This window comes from Budorcas taxicolor, chromosome 6 (assembly GCF_023091745.1).
Source record: "Budorcas taxicolor isolate Tak-1 chromosome 6, Takin1.1, whole genome shotgun sequence".
In the NCBI taxonomy this organism is placed as follows: domain Eukaryota; kingdom Metazoa; phylum Chordata; class Mammalia; order Artiodactyla; family Bovidae; genus Budorcas; species Budorcas taxicolor.
The window spans coordinates 16,124,813-16,146,781 of record NC_068915.1 but is presented as its reverse complement, the minus strand read 5'-3'; the positions used below and the strand labels follow the sequence as shown (position 1 = coordinate 16,146,781).

At 40.5% G+C, this 21,969-nt stretch overlaps 1 protein-coding gene across 1 annotated transcript in view; it reads left to right on the top strand.

The window, feature by feature from the left end:
* MCUB (mitochondrial calcium uniporter dominant negative subunit beta) overlaps positions 1–21,969 on the top strand; it is a 98,842-nt gene that overhangs the window by 61,658 nt on the left and 15,215 nt on the right. The gene's annotated exons all lie outside the window — the stretch shown is intronic.

Sequence of the window (21,969 nt, the reverse complement as noted above, 5' to 3'; positions counted from 1 at the left end):
AACTGAACTGAACTGAAGGAAGTAAGACAGCAAATGTGACCCAGCCTTTGAAGTCAGTTAACTATGAACAGGGTGGAGACGGAAGGAAGATAGCCAGAAGGTAGGAGATGCTGGAGCGAGCTTACTTGCTGATGGGAAAGATCTGATTGGGAAAACATTCAGAAAAGGGAGGTCTCTAGCAGGAAGGGACGGGATCCTGAGCTCAGGGGAAATGTGTTAGCCTTAGGGGGAACAGAAAAGGACTTCATCTCTGTGACAGTAAGGAAGTGGTGAAGGATGGCTGGATTGGTACAGAAGTTTGAGTCACTCAGCACATAGCAGATGCTTGGTAAACATTTGTTGACTTAATTGTTGAATGGAAGACTTTGTATTTTCAGGCATCATATGCTGCAGTTTCATTTATCAGTTCCCAACATACCCAGATCTCTGGTGACAGAGATCTTCTTAGTTTTTGTCACTCAGGGAACAGTCACTTCCACATCCCCACAGCAGAGTGTGTCATAGCTTGGAATTCTCTGCTTGCTAAAGAAATCCAGATATGTTTCCTTTATATAGCGCCATGTGTTTCCCATTATGGAACCACCTGCTTTGTCATGCAGTGATCTTCAAGGACTTCTACAATACATAAAGTTGTGACTAGAAGCATATGCACTGATTTAAATAAGTACATCTGTATATATTCATTCTAATATTATATGTATTCATATGTAAATATACATGCTGCTGCTGCTGCTAAGTCGCTTCAGTCGTGTCCGTCTCTGTGCGACCCCACAAACGGCAGCCCACCAGGCTCCCCCATCCCTGGGATTCTCCAGGCAAGAACACTGAAGTGGGTTGCCATTTCCTTCTCCAATGCATGAAAGTGAAGTCGCTCAGTCGTGTCCGACTCTTCGCGACCCCATGGACTGCAGCCTACCAGGCTCCTCCATCCCTGGGATTTTCCAGGCAAGAGTACTGGAGTGGGGTGCCATTGCCTTCTCCAATAAATATATATAAGTGTACATAAATATATAGATATATGTATAACACATACTAGACCAGACCAAACACTATCTAAAGAAATATCTTTAGTTTGGGAGAATTACATAATAATTACATTGACTTGGTAAAATATTATGACTGCATTTTTGGAGTTGTTTTTTGGCCCTGAGCCACGTTGTTTTGAATATCTTGTAAAGGTGCTAAGAACTCACCACTTGATAGTTTTGAACAGCCAAATGTTAGGAACCAAGTCTGTTGCTTTTTCTTATCCAGCTTCTGTCTTAAATCTTTTTACAGTAGATTACACGATCTAATGATATCTATGGGATACAATCAGGCAGTCCCTGAAAGAAGCAGTAATAATGGAGTTTACACTTGTGGATGTGGGAAGGCCGAAGGTAGGACCACATTGATGTTGAAAACCTGCTACTGAGACTAATGTCACATGGAGTGCTTCTGTAGCAGAGTCATTAAAGTCCTCCTAAAAAGGCTTCTATTTGGAAGTACTCTGAGTTTGTTTTTTCTCTATCAATGTATCACTGTTGCCTTTCAGCTAAGAAATTTAAATAAACTGCTGCTCTTTGATTTATATTCGTTACACAAGTCAGGCTGGTTCCTGCTACTGACCATTATACATCAGTACCTCTTCTTCACCTCACGTGGAAAAGTTGCTTCCTTTTCAAATGAGCTAGACTTCTTTTGAGGCCATATTTTCTACTTTCTTGATACTTGTCGTTTTCTTAATATAAGGTTGGAGCACAAAAAGCTGCTACTGCTACTTTAAAGGGATGAAAACAGTGAATTTTTTTTACACCTAATTTTTTTTCCTTCAGTCACACTCCCTGGCTTATTTTTAGTGAAATGGCGTGTAGTGGAGTCATTGTAATATACTCTCTACTAGACTTTAACACTGAAAATACTTGGCTTTTTGTTAACATCCAAGAGAAGCAATAGTATTCAAATTTGACTGTATAGGTCAGTTTATTTTACAAATAGCTGATGCTGTCCTGGAAATGTGAGGCCCTGACTGGTTAGTAACTGACAGACTCCTCAAGATGGGTCATAGATGGGATTTAAATTGAAAGAAGCAGCTGATTTTGTGTGAATCAATCTTCAAATAATTAAACTCTGTGCGTGTGGTGGGCTTGTGTAAGATTTTCAGAACGATCTTAAATAATATCCTGCTAAGAAACAGTTGTCGTACGATAAATATGATAGTTTTTCTTTTAAGCTTTACTGACATATGTCAGAAGGATAACGGTAGTCTTCAAGTTCCTAAGTAAGAACTTGTAAAGAGTACGAGTTTTTGTGCTTTTTAAAAAAAATTTTGTAATTAAAAAAATTTTAATTCCTTAAGTAACCATAGCTTCCTAGTGGTGTGCAAAAAAAGTTTTTTTTAACGTTTGACTTCTTGTTAATAGGTCACTTCTCTATATAAATGGCAATCTTGGTGTTTGACTAAGCCTATTACTTCTGGCCTTGTTTTACTTTGAAACAATCACCAACTGTAGAAAAGTTGTACAAACACTTTGTATCTGAACTAATTGAGAATAAGTTGTTGACATAATGCCATTTCCTCTCAAACTCAAGAACATTCTCCAACTTAATGATAAATGACCATCAAAATCAGAAAATTAACCTTGCTGCTGCTGCTGCTGCTGCTAAATTGCTTCAGTCGTGTCTGACTCTGTGCAACCCCATAGATGGAAGCACTGTCTAATTCTTAAACCCCATGGAAATTTTGCCAGTTTTCCCAGTAATGTTTTCTGTTGTGAAAAGTTCAGAATCACAGTTGAGTTTAGTTATCTCCAGTCTGAAATAGTATCACATTTTTTTCCTTGACTCGTGATGGTTTTGACTCTTTTGAAGATTACAGTTGTTCTGTAGAGTGTCTCTCTTTGGGCATGTCTGTTGTTTCCTCCCGGTTTGATTCAGATTATACATCTTTGTCAGGAATATCACAGAAGTATTACATGTGTCTTCTCTCAATGCATGACATCAGTTTGCCCCATGACTGATAATGTACATTTTGATCGCTTAATTGAGGTCAGACTTCTCTTCTTTGCAGTCACTATTTTCCCTTTGGTATTAATGCCTTTGTTTGGAGGCATATTAAAACTATATTAATATCTTGTTCTTTATCATTTGTTTACTTCATTATATCAGAGTGGGCTCATAGTTTCCTATTCAATGGATTATAATCTGTTACTATCGTTTAATGCCCAGATCATTCCAGATTTGATCATTGAGACTCCTTTTAAGCTGACTGATATGAAAAAAGTAGGGAACACCAGTAGACCATTCAGGTATGACCTAAATAAAATCCCTTATGATTATACAGTGGAAGTGAGAAATAGATTTAAGGGCCTAGATCTGATAGATACAGTGCCTGATGAACTATGGACTGAGGTTCGTGACATTGTACAGGAGACAGAGATCAAGACCATCCTCATGGAAAAGAAATGCAAAAAACCGAAATGGCTGTCTGGGGAGGCCTTACAAATAGCCGTGAAAAGAAGAGAAGCAAAAAGCAAAGGAGAAAAGGAAAGATATAAGCATCTGAATGCAGAGTTCCAAAGAATAGCAAAAAGAGATAAGAAAGCCTTCCTCAGTGATCAATGCAAAGAAATAGAGAAAAACAACAGAATGGGAAAGACTAGAGATCTCTTCAAGAAAATCAGAGTTACCAAGGGAGCATTTCATGCAAAGATGGGCTCGATAAAGGACAGAAATGGTATGGACCTAACAGAAGCAGAAGATATTAAGAAGAGGTGGCAAGAATACACAGAAGAACTATACAAAAAAGATCTTCATGACCAAGATAATTACGATGATGTGATCACTCACCTAGAGCCAGACATCCTGGGATGTGAAGTCAAGTGGGCCTTAGAAAGCATCACTAAGAACAAAGCTAGTGGAGGTAATGGAATTCCAGTTGAGCTATTTCAAATCCTGAAAGATGATGCTGTGAAAGTGCTGCACTCATTATGCCAGCAAATTTGGAAAACTCAGCAGTGGCCACAGGACTGGAAAAGGGCAGTTTTCATTCCAATTCCAAAGAAAGGCAATGCCAAAGAATGCTCAAGCTACTGCTCAATTGCACACATCTCACATGCTAGTAAAGTAATGCTCAAAATTCTCCAAGCCAGGCTTCAGCAATACGTGAACTGTGAACTCCCTGATGTTCAAGCTGGTTTTAGAAAAGGCAGAGGAACCAGAGATCAAATTGCCAACATCCGCTGGATCATGGAAAAAGCAAGAGAGTTCCAGAAAAACATCTATTTCTGCTTTATTGACTATGCCAAAGCCTTTGACTATGTGGATCACAATAAACTGTGGAAAATTCTGAAAGTGATGGGAATACCAGACCACCTGATCTGCCTCTTGAGAAATCTGTATGCAGGTCAGGAAGCAACAGTTAGCACTGGACATGGAACAACAGACTGGTTCTAGATAGGAAAAGGAGTGTATCAAGGCTGTATATTGTCACCCTGCTTATTTAACTTCTATGCAGAGTACATCATGAGAAACGCTGGACTGGAAGAAACACAAGCTGGAATCAAGATTGCCGGGAGAAATATCAATAACCTCAGATATGCAGATGATACCACCCTTATGGTAGAAAGTGAAGAGGAACTCAAAAGCCTCTTGAGGAAATTGAAAGAGGAGAGTGAAGAAGTTGGCTTAAAGCTCAACATTCAGAAAACAAAGATCATGGCATCTGTTCCCATCACTTCATGGGAAATAGATGGGGAAACAGTGGGAACAGTGTCAGACTTTATTTTGGGGGGCTCCAAAATCACTACAGGTGGTGACTGCAGCCATGAAATTAAAAGATGCTTACTCCTTGGAAGAAAAGTTATGACCAACCTAGATAGCATATTGAAAAGCAGAGACATTACTTTGCCAACAAAGGCCCATCTAATCAAGGCTATGGTTTTTCCTGTGGTCATGTATGGATGTGAGAGTTGGACTGTGAAGAAGGCTGAGCACTGAAGAATTGATGCGTTTGAACTGTGGTGTTGGAGGAGACTCTTGAGAGTCCCTTGGACTGCAAGGAGGTCCTACCAGTCCATTCTGAAGGAGATCAGCCCTGGGATTTCTTTGGAGTGGATGATGCTAAAGCTGAAACTCCAGTAATTTGACCACCTCATGTGAAGAGTTGACTCATTGGGAAAGACTCTGGTGCTGGGAAGGATTGGGGGCAGGAGGAGAAGGGGACGACAGAGGATGAGATGGCTGGATGGCATCACTGACTCGATGGACGTGAGTTTGAGTGAACTTCGGGAGATGGTGATGGACAGGAGGCCTGGCGTGCTGTGATTCATGGGGTCGCAAAGAGTCGGACACGACTGAGCAACTGAACTGATGCATCCTTTTAATATATCTCTCATCATTCATTGAGCAGTTCCTTGCTTTCGAAGCTCATCTTGTCCTTTTCATGCCTCAGCCCTGGAATTAGACATTTCTTCAAGGAGCTCTGGTTCCTTTTGGATAAGAATGGTATTTAGAAGCCAAGATTTTGATGCCATGTTTTCATTATTGAGAGTGGTACTGTCCCTTTCAAAAAAATATTATATATATATATATTTATTTATAGAAAAATATATAAAACTTAAATCTTTTACATTTATATGTACATACACATTCAGTCTTTTTTGAAGTTTTATATGTATTTTATTGGTTTTATTTATATTTTTAGATGTTAAAAACCATGAATTCATACCAATACTTCAAAATTCATTCCAGTACTACAGGGTTTATTCCAGTTTTCTCCCTTTCTGTGGTATAGCTCCCTTCTTTGACAGAATAAATCTGACTTCTGTTATTCTTGATATTAATATATTTCCTCATTTGGTCAATTTTCTGGTATGTGACAGCCTTTCCCTGCATGGATGCCTTTGAAATGTTGTTGTTGAATCACAACGCCGGGATTCTTGGCCCCCGGAGGAGAAGAATTCAATCCAGGGCCAGAGACAAGGCTTGATCGCTCAGAGCTTTTGTGTAATAAAGCTTATTAAAGTATAAAGGAGATAGAGAAAGCTTCTGACATAGGCATCAGAAGGGGGTAGAAAGAGTACCCACTTGTTAGTGTTAGCAATGAAGTTATATACTCTCCAGTAAATCCAAAGAATGTCTGGATGTTGTAAAGACCTCACCAGACCTACTCCCCTAATTTACATTTTAAGATCACAGAATTAGCCAGAAGGTTTAATCCAGAGACTGTCCTCAGGCAGAATACATAATACATTGTTGTTGTATAATCCTTGTAAAGAGCAGGTCTAGTCCCATAATTTACAGAATTAGCCAGAAGGTTTAATCCAGAGACTGTCCTCAGGCATAATACATTGTTGTTATATAATCCTAAGGAATGTAGAGAAGGAAAAAGTTTGTGCATTCTTCCTCCTTGAGAATTCCAGACCCCTCTCTCCTTGGGGACCCCTAGACTTCTTATCAACCTGCCTAGGGAATGACTCTCTCACCTTCCTCACCTGATTTGGGCTCTAACATCTTGTTCTGAGCCTGCTTCCCATGCAGATGCCCTCTTCACCCCATTTAGGCTCTGCTACCCCACACTAACCCCCTTTTAACTGTGTGGACACCCTCCTCACCATGCTTAGGCTCCAATACCCCCATGCCAACTGCCCCTCTGTGTGGATGCGCTCCAGCCACACTTGGATTCAGACTCCCAACCATGGGCCCCTCCTCTCCCCATGGGAACCCTTCTCAGAAATAATCTTTAAAGGAGTCCCAAGCATTAAAATGAAATTAGACCTCTGTCTGACACACTCTGAGGAAACTGTGGAATCCCAGAAGCAGAAAGATGAAAGAAAATCTTTCAGAAAATCTTAAATTTATAGAAGATATGTTTATAGAGGTCAGAAGGCAAAGGAATTTATCTTCAAAGTTCTGAGAGGAAGTAAACATCTGGAATTTTATATCCAGTAAACTATAACTTTTCAACAGCATTAAGTTTCAGAGATTAAAAGATTCTTATTGAAAGTTCTCAGGAAGCATGAAATTGAACACATAGGTGAACAGAATGTAAGAAGAAATGGAGAGCGAAATAGTTGGATAACTTACAGGTGACTCCAAGAAACAGCCACTGTGTAAAACAACATAAGACGCCTTTTTAGTCAGTGAAAGAGAGTCGTGTCCGACTCTTTGTTACCCCCATGGACTATACAGTCCATGGAGTTCTCTAGGCTAGAATACTGGAATGGGTAGCCTTTCCCTTCTCCAGGGGATCTTCCCAACCCAGGGGTTGAACCCAGGTCTATTTGGGGGAGGGTTCTAAAAAATAAGGTCAAAATAATTTGTTATTAATTGTGATTGGTACTAAGATCTTGTTCAGCCATAGGATAGAGAAATTTACACTCTAAGCCAAGTAAGCATATCTCAGAATGTAAAGGACAAACACTAAAAGGACACAGAGGAAAAAACCCAACTACTTCCAAACTAACAGAGAAAGATAAGGGAGTCTAAAGGAACAGTTAGATTATTAGAAGATAAGAAAAAAGAAGGAAGCAAAAGACAATCACTATAAGCAGAAAGCACAAAATAAGATGACAGATATCCAGATGTACCTGATATAGCAACAAATATAAACAGATTAAATTCAACAGGAAAATGACAGAAGTTGAATTTATAACATAGATGAAGGGTTTACTACTCTACATAGGCTCTCAGTGAAAGCACTGAGCAAAGCTCTAGTGAGCAAAATTTAACATGAAAGGAACAAGGAAACGGGTAAAAGACAAGCATAGAAAAGAATGGAACTCAATAATTTTAAACCGTATTTTACGTACCACCTACGGGGCAGTTTTGTGGAATGTGTGAAGCAAGCAGATGAACTCCTTGGTTACATAACTCTTTTGCTTTGAAGTTCATCCTCGGGTTCATTAGTTTCCTACCTGTGGTGCATCATGATTTGCTGCAGAACCTCACGCTGAGTTCTAGGCTTTCATGATTTCTTTTTTGCTTCCCTGGACAAAAGCAAAAATCAAACTGCTGTATAGCATCTTTCTTTTGATGAACTCTTCTGACTTGTCTCTAGATTTCTATTTTAAATCTGCCCAACAGAAATTGCATTTTGTCGCACACACTAGGCATTTATCTTAATGTTCCAGTCTCTTTCACATGCTACATGAATAATCACTGTTAAAATAAATTTTTCTTTTTGATCTTGGCAGACTAAGAAGAGTAGTTAATACATAGCAAGACTGAAACAGAAAAGATACGGGAGTAATGCATACAGTATTTTATTCATAACCAATAATAACTTTCACCTATTGACTTGTAGAGTCTCAGCCAGGCCCCATTTATATCCCTGTAAACCGTCTAGTCAAGGCTATGGTTTTTCCTGTGGTCATGTATGGATGTGAGAGTTGGACTGTGAAGAAGGCTGAGCGCCGAAGAATTGATGCTTTTGAATTGTGGTATTGCAGAAGACTCTTGAGAGTCCCTTGGACTGCAAGGAGATCCAACCAGTCCATGCTGACGGAGATCAGCCCTGGGATTTCTTTGGAAGGAATGATGCTAAAGCTGAAACTCCAGTATTTTGGCCACCTCATGCGAAGAGTTGACTCATTGGAAAAGACTCTGATGCTGGGAGGGATTGGGGGCAGGAGGAAAAGGGGACGACAGAGGATGAGATGGCTGGATGGCATCACGGACTCGATGGACGTGAGTCTGAGTGAACTCTGGGAGTTGGTGATGGACAGGGAGGCCTGGTGTGCTGCAATTCACGGGGTCACAAAGAGTCAGACACGACTGAGCGACTGAACTGAACTGAAACACTTGGCATTTAAGCCAGTCATCCTTTGTTCCCTGGACTGACCTCAGCAGGACCCCTGAAATTATATTTTTGTTTGTGTCTTTATGTGTATTTGTTCCTCTCTTCCTGCTTCCCTTCTCCTTTCCTTCCTCTCCTCCTTTCCTCTTTTTTCCTTTAACAAGGAAATGGCTTTTGAGAGCAAAATTCTAAAGAAGGATTATAACCAAGAGAAAAGAAATACTAGACTAATTTGCTTGTCCTACTCTAGGCTGTTGCAAAACATATCGAAACATTAGAATATATTGGCGGAAAAATAAATTACAATTAATAAATTGGTTTCAACATTATTGTGTGAATGCAATTAAGGTTTGTAATAGAAGTAGCAACTATTTTATTCCTCTGGTTCAGTTCACTTACACCTGGGAGCCTTCTGTACATGGGTTTCAATAGTGTGGAGCTGGTATTAACAGTTGTTTCTGTCTTCCCAGGACCCCTTCTTTACTCTTCATCTGAAAACAGAACCCACTGCTCCGCACAGATGTGGGCACAGCAGGTGCTAACCTGAGCCAGGATCCCTTTTCTCACAGGATGACAGTGCAGTGAAGCAATTTAAAAAGTAGTGGCGGCTGATTGGGTGGGAGGGTTCCTGATAGCTTTACTGTGTTCACTCATTAGCTATGTGACTTCAGACAGATCACTTAATCTCCTTGTGTTCCAATACTCTGACAATTAAAATCTGAGAAGTAACTGCACATGGATGTTTATAGCAGCCTTATTCATAATTGCCAAAACTTGAAGCATTCAACTAAGTTAATCAATAGATAAACTGTGATACATCCAGACAAAGGGATATTAAAGCACTAAAAGGAAATGAGCAATGTAGACAGTAATATTGTGTTAGCAAGTTCAATGATTATAAGAAACTAGATCTTAATTAGTCCTACCACAAAAAAGAAATAATTATGAGATATGATAGAGCTGCTAACTGTTGCTACAGTGACAGTTATATTACAATATATAAATGCATCAAATCAATATCTGAACACCTTAAATTTACAGAATGTTATATGTGGAACATATTTCAATAAAAAATTAAAAAGAACAAAGAAAGGACATTGAACCATCTTAAATGTGTATTACTAAGTGAAAGAAGCCAATCGGAAAAGGCTATGTACTATATAATCCCAACTGTATGACATTCTGAAAAAGGCAAAACTGTGGAGACAGTACAAGGATCTTTGATGGCCAGGGGTTAGGGAGGAGTGAGTGTGAGAGGCAGTGATTAAGGGGGAGTTAGAAAAAGCTTTGCGATGTGTAAGATGGAGAGTATCTGAGGAGGGACTGGCCTTTGTAAGGGATGATCCCTTGACTGCAGTAGGAGGGGAGGGTGCAATGGTGGGCTCAGATGAAGTTCTGTAGGCTTTACAGAGGGAACATGAGCATGTTCAGAGTAAGAGCTGACATGCAAGGCGGGTATACCAGGCAGGGCTTCCTAGGCAGGATGGGAATACGGTGCGAAGACAAGGAGGCATGAACAGTGTTCCTTACTTGAGAAACACCCTCAGCATATCTGAAATAGAGGGTTGGGAGGTGGGCAGTGCTGGTGTTGGTAAGGGGAGGTGGGAGAAGCTGCTGAGAATCAGCTCATGGAAAGTGTACTTTGGAATGATTTCCCTTTGCAACGGAGAACAAGTAGAGGTTTTAAAATCTTGACCTAGTTTGACTTTATGTAATTTTAGAAAAGTAGAGATCTTAACCTGGAATGGATTGGTGGAGAGACTGGTTAGGAAGCCGTTACAGTGATCTGGGGGAGATGGTGAGGATCTGAACGAGGGCAATAGAAGTGGGGATGGAGGGGGAGGATGCATCTGGGGATGCTATGAAGAAGTAGAACCAGTAGGCCTTAGTGACCATTCAGTTATAACTACTGGTCTACCAGGTGACTTTATGGAATAGTAACTGTTTGAGGTAACACTCAGGCCTCTGGTTCTAATGACTGGTAATTAGTGGTGTGAGTCCATCAAGGAGAAGATCAGGTCCACGGACGAAGAAGAAAGAGCTCAGTTGAGGAGCTGCTGAGCTTGTGGTACCTGTGGGCTGTCTTGGTGAATATGTCTGGTGAGCCTGTCTGGGGATGCGCCTCCAAAGGGAAACTTCTCGTTCCAGGGATGCCCACCTGGGTCTGTTATTGTTTGATTCTGAACTTTATGCAAGTTTGCTTGTTTGGATTCAGATTAATAATTTCATGGTTATTCTGAGTAAAACAACATGAAAAAAATAAAATATTACTCCCAAAGTTTGATAACATGATATCAGGATCCTAAAACTATTACTACTTTATGATTCAGTCATTCTGCAGTCTACCCTAAAGGAAAAAATCCTAACAAAGATTTACCTGCAAAGATATTTTGAATCAGTTTAGTTGTAATGGTGAAAACAAAATACAGTATACATAGAAAATAAACTAGAAGCTATATAACTATGGTGTGTGCGTGCTAAGTTGCTTCAGTCGTGTCTGACACTTTGTGACCTTATGGACTGAAGCTCACCAGGCTCCTCTGTCCATGGCATTCTCCAGGCAGGAATACTGGAGTGGGTCGCCATGCCCTTCTCCAGGGGATCTTCCTGACACAGGAATCGAACCTGCGTCACTTATGTCTCCTGGATTGGCAAGCAGGTTCTTTATCACTAGCACCACCTGAGAAGTGAGACTCTAAATAATGACCTTATTGGTGATTTTTATTTTCTTCTTTTTGAGAGTCTGTGATTTATAGATTTTCTAAAATGAGCATGCATTATACTCTCTGACATGGAAAAAAATTTGTAGAAATGTATAAAATGTCCAACAATAGGTAAATAGTAAATTCTGCTATACCTGTAGGATATGTGGTTATAGAGCTATTTATTTTGTTTATGAAAAGTTTTTAATGAAGAAAATACTTATAAAACACTAATGATCAGCTCTATGATTATATGAGGATATATATCTCTGGAAAGGCTGGCATAGGCTAGGGGTGGTGGGATTGTGGATGCTCATTTTCTCTATTTCCAAGTTTCCACTGTGATTTTATTATATTTCTTTTCATCTTTTTTTTTTTTTAATTTTCTGGTTTCTGTAGGGCTTTTTGCTTCTTTATTCTACTTTTCTTGAAAACGTTTGTTACTTTTTCCTTTTCTACCACTGTAGAAACTACAGATTGTGTATGAATGGTTTCCTTTAAGGGTTTAACATACTCAGTTATAACTTTCCTAACAAAGTCTTGGTTTCTCACTATTTTTGTCCTTCTTCTGATGTGATGAGGATCTTCACATGTTCTAAGAATCCACCAAAGATAGCATGCCACATCTTGTTTAGCTTTCCACTCATTTTAACACAGAAAAAATGGTTTTAAATTTCTTACTATAAGTAGTTTATTAACATATTTTACAGTTGTGGTTCTGTATTAGTTTCTTCAGTTCAGTCACTCAGTCGTGTCCGACTCTTTGTGACCCCATGAATCGCAGCACGCCAGGCCTCCCTGTCCATCACCAACTCCTAGAGTTCACTCAGCCTCACGTCCATCGAGTCAGTGATGCCATCCAGCCATCTCATCCTCTGTTGTCCCCTTCTCCTCCTGCCACCAGTCCCTCCCAGCATCAGAGTCTTTTCCAATGAGTCAACTCTTCGCATGAGGTGGCCAAAGTACTGGAGCTTCAGCTTTAGCATCATTCTTTCCAAAGAAATCCCAGGGTTGATCTCCTTCAGAATGGACTGGTTGGATCTCCTTGCAGTCCAAGGGACTCTCAAGAGTCTTCTCCAACACCACAGTTCAAACGCATCAATTCTTTGGTGCTCAGCCTTCTTCACAGTCCAACTCTCACATCCATACATGACTACTGGAAAAACCATAGCCTTGACTAGATGGATCTTAGTCGGCAAAGTAATATCTCTGCTTTTGAATATGCTGTCTAGGTTGGTCATAACTTTCCTTCCAAGGAGTAAGTGTCTTTTAATTTCATGGCTACAGTCACCATCTGTGGTGATTTTGGAGCCCAAAAAATTAAATCTGCCAATGTTTCCACTGTTTCCACATCTATTTGCCATGAAGTGATGGGACCGGATGCCATGATCTTCGTTTTCTGAATGTTGAGCTTTAAGCCAACTTTTTCACTCTCCTCTTTCACTTTCCTCAAGAGGCTTTTGAGTTCCTCTTCACTTTCTACCATAAGGGTGGTGTCATCTGCATATCTGAGGTTATTGATATTTCTCCCGGCAATCTTGATTCCAGCTTGTGTTTCTTCCAGTCCAGCGTTTCTCATGATGGACTCTGCATAAAAGTTAAATAAGCAGGGTGACAATATACAGCCTTGACGTACTCCTTTTCCTATTTGGAACCAGTCTGTTGTTCCATGTCCAGTGCTAACTGTTGCTTCCTGACCTGCATACAGATTTCTCAAGAGGCAGGTCAGGTGGTCTGGTATTCCCATCACTTTCAGACTTTTCCACAGTTTATTGTGATCCACACAGTCAAAGGCTTTGGCATAGTCAATAAAGCAGAAATAGATGTTTTTCTGGAACTCTCCTGCTTTTTTAATGATCCAGCGGATGTTGGCAATTTGATCTCTGGTTCCTCTGCCTTTTCTAAAACCAGCTTGAACATTAGGAAGTTCTTCCATAATAGAGTTCCTCAGATTTTAAACAACAGACTCATTTTCTCAGGATTCTGAAAGCCAGGATTCCAGGGTAAAAGTGTCCACAGAGTTGGTTTCTTCTGAGGCTTTTCTCCTTGGCTTGCAAACGGCCACCTTCTGTCCGTGTCCGCACAGGGTCTTCTCCGCGTGTGCGTGTCGGTGTCCAGAGCTCTCCTTGCAAAGACACCAGTGATGCTGGATCAGGGTCCACACTTATGACCTTATTTTAACTTAATTACCTCTTTCAAATACAGTCACACTCTGAGGTCCTGGGGGTTAAGATGTCAACATATGAGTTTGGTGGGGAAGGGAGGACACATTTCAGCCCATAACCGTATTCTCCTGGCTGGGTTTAGTTCCCTTCTCTCTAGGAAGTTCTTTAGCAAAGATGTGTGGGAAAGAGACTATGTACATCTCTGTACATCTGAAAATCTCTTCACTTCCTTCAACCTTAAGTAAGATTCCTAAAGATAATGTTTTAGGTTGATTGTTATTTTCCCTTAGCACCATAAGAATCTTTATACATCCATTTATCATGTATTTATTGAGTCCCTATACTGTGTCAGGTACTGTACTATTCCAGGGGCTGGGAATACACCAGTGAACCAGGGAGTATTCAACTCTAGAGGGAGGAAAAAGCATTTGTGCCGTTGTGTGAACATTAAGTTTTCATTTCTCTTGGGTAAACTGCTAGGAGTGGGAATGCCTGGGTCACATGGAAGTGTGTGTTTAATCTTATAAGAAACTGCTGAAAGTTTTCCAGAATGGTTGCACCGAAGGGGATGACAGAGGATGAGATTGTTGGATGGCATCACCGACTCAATGGACATGAGTTTGAGTAAACTCCAGGAGTTGGTGATGGATAGGGAAGCCTGGCGTGGTACAGTCCATAGGGTCGCAAAGAGTTGGACATGACTAAGCAATTGAACTGAACTGTACCATTTTATGTTCAATGTATGAGATTGATTGCTTTTTAAAGTTTTAAAGTTTCTATATCATTCTGTTTTATACCTGGGTGAAGTATTGTCTAATTCACTAATTCTCTTTTCTGTTGACTTTACCTAGTCTAGAATTTATCTAGTTCATTAAACTGGGTTTGTTACATGTATATAGATTCTTTTCCATTTCTAGAAATCTTAGTTGATCCAACTTACTAATATTTGTTTTATTTCTACAAGTTTAATATCGTAATTTCTTATTAGTTTTCTGGAAGCTAATTCTCGTGTTTATCTCTTTGAAGACTCTATAATTTGTGTTAAAGTCAGTGTCAGATGACTCTCTTTACTTTCCCTAAATGGAATTAATCTTCTTAATAAACTTGGTTCCTTCTTAGCATTTAATTTCTCATATAGTAAAATTCTGGGTTACAGACTCTAAGTACGAGTTTATTTTTCATTCTGTCCTCACTGCTTTCTGATTAGTAATTTTATATTCCCTCCAACTAGGCTTTTGTAGCCAGAGCTCAGAAATGGTTCTTAAGTTGCCATCTAAAGGTCCCTGACCAGGTTGCAGTGATATTGGATGTATCACAGATTAGGTCATCAGATCACTGGGAATCTTGACTCAGTCTTGTCATGGGCTACTTTAGTCTTTCCTACCCCCAAAGAGTCAAACTCTCAGTTACTTCTGTTCTGGACAGAAGACAATTTGGCGGAAAAAATAAAAATATGACTCTCATACAGTTATAAGAATGAATATGCATTAAAAAATTTATTCTACTCTTATGATATGAAGGAGCCAGGCACATGTTTTATCCAGTTAAAAGGAAAAGTCAAAACATCACAAATTTATATGGAGGAAAGAATGTTAAGATGAACTGCCGGTAGAGGTAAAACTGGTGTTTGGGATGAGGTGGGGAACTAAGATTACTATCAGATTGGACAAAATTTGTATACCTACCAATTACCTACAGTTTACAAATAGTTCCAAAATGGCTTCAAACCAGCGAACAGGGTTGGCATGTGATAACTTGAAAAAGCGGGCCGTACATTGTTCACAATAGCCAAGGCAAGGAAGCAACCTAAATGTTGATTGACAGACAAATGGATAAAGATATGGTACATATATGCAATGGAGCACCACTCAGCCATTCCAGAGAAGACATACAGATGGCCAAGAGGCATAGGAAAAGCTGCTCAACATTGCCGATTATTAGAGAAATGCAAATCAAAACTACAGTGAGATAGCACCTATTACTAGTCAGAATGGCCATCATCAAAAAAGCTGCAAACAGTAAATGCTGGAGAGGATGTGCAGAAAAGTCACTCCTACAGTGCTGGTGGGAATGTAAGTTGGTGCATCCACTATGGAGAATGGTATGGAGGCCACTCAAAAGACTAAAAATAGAATTACCATATGATCCAGCAATCCCACTTCTGGGAATATATCCAGACAAAACTATAATTCAGAATGGTACATGCACCCCTGTGTCCACAGCAGCAGTATTCACAATAGCCAAGATGTGGAAACGACCTAGATGCCCATCAATCAATGAATGGATAAAGATGATGTGGCACAAATATGTAATGGAAAATTCTCAGCCACAAATGAAATAATGCCATTTGCAGCAACATGGCTGCAACTAGAGATTACCATACTAAGCATAAGCAAGCCAGAAGGAGGAGGACAAATACCATGTGATACCACATGTGGAATCTAAAATATGACACAGATGAACCCATCTACAAAACAAAGTTCCCAGGTCGTGCTAGTGGCAAAGAACCCGCCTGCTAATTGCAGGAGATGTGAGATATGTGGGTTCCATCCCTGGGTCAGGAAGACCCCCTGGAGGAGGAAATGGCAACCCACTTCAGTATTCTTGCCTGGAAAATCCTATGGGCAGAGGAGCCTGGCAGGCTATAGTCTGTAGGGTCCCAAAGAGTCAGACACGACTTAAGCAACTTAGCACATGAAACAGACTCACAGACAGAGAGGACAGACCGGTGGTTGCCAGTCGAGGGGAGCGGGGTTGGGGGAATGGAGTGGGGGGCTGGAGTTAGCAGATGTAAGCTTTTATATACAGAATGGATAAACAAGGTCCTACTGTATAGCATGGAGAACAATATTAAATATCCTGTGATAAACCACAATGGAAAAGACTATGAAAAAGAATATATAATATATATCTTTTATTGACTATGCCAAAGCCTTTGACTGTGTGGATCACAATAAACTGTGGAAAATTCTGAAAGAGATGGGAATACCAGACCACCTAACCTGCCTCTTGAGAAACCTACATGCAGGTCAGGAAGCAACAGTTAGAACTGGACATGGAACAACAGACTGGTTCCAAATAGGAAAAGGAGTACGTCAAGGCTGTATATTGTCACCCTGCTTATTTAACTTCTATGCAGAGTACATCATGAGAAACGCTGGACTGGAAGAAACACAAGCTGGAATCAAGATTGCCGGGAGAAATATCAATAACCTCAGATATGCAGATGACACCACCCTCATGGCAGAAAGTGAAGAGGAACTCAAAAGCCTCTTGAGGAAAGTGAAAGAGGAGAGTGAAAAAGTTGGGTTAAAGCACAACATTCAGAAAATGAAGATCATGGCATCTGGTCCCATCACTTCATGGGAAATAGATAGGGAAACAGTGGAAACAGTGTCAGATTTTATTTTTTTGGGCTCCAAAGTCACTGCAGATGGTGATTGCAGCCATGAAATTAAAAGATGCTTACTCCTTGGAAGAAAAATTATGACCGACCTAGATAGTATATTCAAAAGCAGAGACATTACTTTTCCGACTAAGGTCCGTCTAGTCAAGGCTATGGTTTTTCCAGTGGTCATGTATGGATGTGAGAGTTGGACTGTGAAAAAGGCTGAGTGCTGAAGAATTGATGCGTTTGAACTGTGGTGTTGGAGAAGACTCTTGAGAGTCCCTTGGACTGCAAGGAGATCCAACCAGTCCATTCTGAAGGAGATCAAACCTGGGTGTTCTTTGGAAGGAATGATGCTAAAGCTGAAGCTCCAGTACTTTGGACACCTCATGAGAAGAGTTGACTCATTGGAAAAGACTCTGATGCTGGGAGGGATTGGGGGCAGGAGGAGAAGGGGATGACCCAGTATGAGATGGCTGGATGGCATCACGGACTCGATGGACGTGGGTCTGGGTGAACTCCGGGAGATGGTGATGGACAGGGAGGCCTGGCGTGCTGTGATTCATGGGGTCACAAAGAGTCGGACACGACTGAGCAACTGAACTGAACTGATGTACATATATATATATAACTGAATCACTTTTGTACAGGAGAAATTAACACATTGTAAATCAACTGCACTTCAGTAAAAATATATTGATTGAAAAAGAAATAAAAATAAAATCATTAATACTTCCCTCCCCAAGGAAAGTGTGGTATACACAGTGCATCATTTTCCACTGACACCCTTTTCCTGCAGAATAGAGAACCTTAGTGGACTCCCTACTTGCTTGAGTCTTGATTATCACATTGTTTTGCTCTTGGTGTTGCTACAAGGGGAACGTGTATTCTTTTTGAACATGGAGCAGAGGTGTTGCTTAAGTATTAATTTATACTGTCTTGAGTGGGAATTACGTCTTGTTTTACTTAATAATAAAGATACATAATCTAAAATATGTTAAAACTCTCAAAGCAATCTGATCTTGTTAATTGGCCCAACATATGATCATAATACATTTCCTTTCCACTAACACCTGCCTCCCTTTTACTTTGAAACTCAAACAGACCTTTCTCATGTTTTCCTTTTCTTACTAAACCCCTGGCTCTTTTTCTTTTCTTTTTTTCTACTAGAAAACTTGCCCTTTTGTTTCTCTTAGAACCCATTTCTTCCTGAAACTTCCTCTACATGTCAGAGATCATGGCAGTTAGTGTATCTTGAAGCTGGGATTCCAACTTGGTTCTGATGGCAAAGCCATCACACTTAACCATCATGACCCTGCAGAAGGACTTAGAGCTGGGCACAGAGGGAAAGACAGGGTCTGTTAGGCAGAAGGGAATGAAGAAGACATTTTAATACGTCAGTGACACAGAGCTCATCTGGCTGAGGCCCAAGTCCCTACTGAAAGAGAATAATAAGTGATGGAGCTGTAGAGAGGAGGGGGCCTGTACTGCTCAGGTGAGGCTCACAGACTGTACCTGACCCTTGCTTGATACTTTGTGTTGTTTAATCCTTATATTGACTCCACAAGACCCACAAGATATGGGTATCCCCACCTAAGGCTTCCGAGAACAAAAGCACAGTCCTATGACTTATCTGTGATCTCCTGCCATCATAGAATACCAGTCTTTTCAACTATGGGGTCACTGTGCTTTCTATCAGTACTTTATATAAGCTACTGAAGTCTTCAGGGTTTTAAGTGAAGTGGTTAGAATTGTATTTAGGAAAAAGATGTGATGAAAGAGAAGCCTGAGTCGTGTCTTGACCTGATACTGAGTATCGTTTGAAGGCAGTAGCCCTTGTCCAGCACTAAAATTGGGATTTCAGAATGTTTCTATGCTGAAATTTAGAAGTAGTGACCCGAAAGCCACAGAGGGTCTTCTAGAACCCAGCTACTCTGAAGTATGGCCTTCATACCTATAACTTGAGTATAACCCCGGGGCTTATTAAAAACGCAAATTCTCATCCATGCACCTGTGGACACCTTATCTTCGACAAAGGAGGCAAGATATACAATGGAGAAAAGACAATCTCTTTAACAAATGGTGCTGGGAAAACTGGTCAACCACTTGTAAAAGAATGAAACTAGAACACTTTCTAACACCATACACAAAAATAAACTCAAGGTGGATTAAAGATCTAAACGTAAGACCAGAAACTATAAAACTCCTAGAGGAAACATAGGCAAAACACTCTGACATACATCACAGCAGGATCCTCTATGACCCACCTCCCAGAATATTGGAAATAAAAGCAAAAATAAACAAATGGGACCTAATTAAACTTAAAAGCTTCTGCACAACAAAGGAAACTATAAGCAAGGTGAAAAGACAGCCTTCAGAATGGGAGAAAATAACAAACGAAGCAATTTACAAAGAATTAATCTCAAAATTATACAAGCAACTCCTGCAGCTCAATTCCATAAAAATAAGCAACCCAGTCAAAAAATGGGCCAAAGAACTAAACAGACATTTCTCCAAAGAAGACATACAGATGGCTAACAAACACATGAAAAGATGCTCAGCATTACTCATTATCAGAGAAATGCAATTCAAAACCACAATGAAGTACCATTTCACGCCAGTCAGAATGGCTGCTATCCAAAAGTCTACAAGCAATAAATGCTGGAGAGGGTATGGAGAAAAGGGAACCCTCTTACACTGTTGGTGGGAATGCGAACTAGTACAGCCACTATGGAGAACAGTGTGGAGATTCCTTAAAAACCTGGAAATAGAACTGCCTTATGACCCAGCAATCCCACTGCTGGGTGTATACACCAAGGAAACCAGAATTGAAAGAGACATGTGTACCCCAATGTTCATCACAGCACAGGTAAAATTTCCTGTTTATAATAGCTAGGACATGGAAGCAACCCAGAGGTCCATCAGCAGACCAATGGATAAGCAAAAAAGACACAGATGTGTATAGCGGACTTTTGGACTCAGAGGGAGAGGGAGAGGGTGGGATGATTTGGGAGAATGGCATTGAAACATGTATACTATCATGTAAGAATCGAATTGCCAGTCTATGTCCAATGCAGGATACAGCATGCTTGGGGCTGGTGCATGGGGATGACCCAGAGGGATGTTGTGGGGAGGGAGATGGGAGGGGGGTTCATGTTTGGGATCGCATGTACACCCATGGTGGATTCATGTCAATGTATGGCAAAACCAATACAGTATTGTAAAGTAAAATAAAGTAAAAATAAAAATTAAAAAAAATAATAAAATGACAAAAGTCAAAAAAAAAAAAAAGGAAAGCTTTGGTACATATACACAGTGGAATATTACTCAGCCATTAAAAAGAATACATTTGAATCAGTTCTAATGAGGTGGATGAGACTGGAGCCTATTGTACAGAGTGAAGTAAGCCAGAAAGAAAAACACCAATACAGTACGAAGTTGCTCAGTCGTGTGCGACTCTTTGCAACCCCATGGACTGTAGACTACCAGGCTTGTCTGTCCATGGAATTTTCCAGGCAAGAATACTGGAGTGGGTTGCCATTTCCTTCCCCAGGGGATCTTCCCGACCCAGGGCTTGAACCCAGGTCTCCCACATTATAGGCAGACGCTTTACCGTCTGAGCCACCAGGGAAGTCCCAATACAGTATACTAACACATACATATGGAATTTAGAAAGATGGTAAAGATAACCCTGTACGTGAGACAGCAAAAGAGACACAGATGTATAGAACAGTCTTTTGGACTCTGTGGGAGAGGGAGAGGGCAGGATGATACGGGAGAATGGCACTGAAACATGTAAAATATATGTGAAATGGATCGCCAGTCCAGGTTTGATGAGACAGGGTACTCAGGGCTGGTGCACAGGGATGACCCAGAGGGATGGGATGGGGAAGGAGGTGGGAGGGGGTTCAGGATGGGGAACACATGTACACCCATGGCAGATTCATGTCAATGTATGGCAAAACCAATACAATATTGTAAAGTAATTAGTCTCCAATTAAATTTATATTAAAAAATGCAAAATCTCATACCCTTACCTCAGACTTACTAGATCAAAAATCTCTGGGAGTGGAGTCCAGGAAGCTGTGCTTTTAACAAGCCCTGTTTATTTAGCAATGGACAATATTATGGTGTCCAGATGATAATTATTAGGTATGCAGAAGCTTGAGAAAGCTTTGATATTTCCCCCTGGGCACTTTACCTGCTTTCAGCATTTCCTGGTTGTCTAATGACTGCCTCTAAAATGATTTCTTCAATACTGGTACAGAAACTTCATCAGCACATTAAACAATAAGAACTTTATGAGCAATGTATCATCATTGGCATCTAGGAACCTGACTTATAAACTGTCTTTAGCATTAAATTTAACTCTAGCATACAATTTAACTTGCACGTGAAGGTGGCAGTATATGGAAAAACACTTGGGAGGCTATACACCAAACCACTGTGAAAGAAGAAATTATTCATGACACTTGTTAAGGAATGTGAGGTAGACTTTATTCAGGGGGACTGCCATGGTGGGGTTTTGATGTAGGGGGGAGAGATTGGGCTCACCTCTGAATACAACAGGGAAAAGTGGGGATTTGTGTCCAAGGAGCAAAGTTGGGCACGCGTTGGGGTGAGGTGGTGGATGGGATATTACTAAGAGGATAGGGTAATTTTTTGCTAACTGACCTGGCAGGATTCTTGTTGAAGACAGACGGGGGTGATCAGATAATACCTGGGGAATGGTGGAGGAAGAGGAATTTGATCAGATACTGAGGGCTGTGTGTGTTGGGGGGGGAACGGGGTGGCTAAGCTAACTTGACAATATTCTTGCTTAACTCCTAGAGGACATGCACAGGTTGGGATTTAGTCAGGCTCAGAGGATCCCAACTAAAGTTTGGTCCAGGAGCGAGTCTTCGTCACCTCTACTGTGATTATCTTTGGGGAAAGTTG